General features: G+C 39.8%; 1 protein-coding gene across 10 annotated transcripts in view; it reads right to left on the reverse strand.

The window, feature by feature from the left end:
- ERC1 (ELKS/RAB6-interacting/CAST family member 1) overlaps positions 1–683 on the reverse strand; it is a 496604-nt gene that overhangs the window by 474577 nt on the left and 21344 nt on the right. The window lies entirely within an intron of this gene.

Here is a 683-nt window from a genome sequence, read left to right on the forward strand (position 1 = left end):
GTCTGACTGACGGCTGGTCTGAGGGCTCCGAGACTGCAAGAGGGTGCAGGCTGGGCTGAGGGACCCCACCACCAAGTGCATGAATTTCATGCACCAGCCGCTAGTATATATATATTACTCTAAATCACTGAGTCACTTTAATTTTAATTCAGGAGTCCAAAAATTCAGAAAAGCAAGTTACCACTTTCTAAAGTTTTCACACTGCTTTCAGCTTTATTTCTAGTTAAGACAATTCACCAGAAAAAATATAATGATACAAAGTAGGAGCTCAATGTTTGTTAAACCAACAAGTAAACATTAAATGTTAAACATTAAAACTAGTATTTAATAATAGATGAACACCTTCATGGCTTGCCAAAAAAAGGGTGGCATCTCTAATCACAGGTAATAACTTAGATTGCACAGCCAAAAACCATAACACTGGATCTCAAAGCACGATTTTTCATTTAATGTCCATGGGTAAACTCATCCCAAAATTTGATGTAGTACTGTTTCAGCTTTTTAAAACAGCGAAGCTTGCTCCTATTATTTAACACTAGTAGCCCAGTGCACGAAATTCGTGCACATTAAAAGGGAATTAATTGCCCTAATCGGTTTGGCTCAGTGGATAGAGCATCAGCCTGTGGACTCAAGGGTCCCAGGTTTGATTCCAGTCAAGGGCATGTACCTTGGTTGCGGGCACA

The sequence above is a fragment of the Myotis davidii genome, unplaced genomic scaffold (genome assembly GCF_000327345.1).
Source record: "Myotis davidii unplaced genomic scaffold, ASM32734v1 scaffold944, whole genome shotgun sequence".
NCBI classification, from domain to species: domain Eukaryota; kingdom Metazoa; phylum Chordata; class Mammalia; order Chiroptera; family Vespertilionidae; genus Myotis; species Myotis davidii.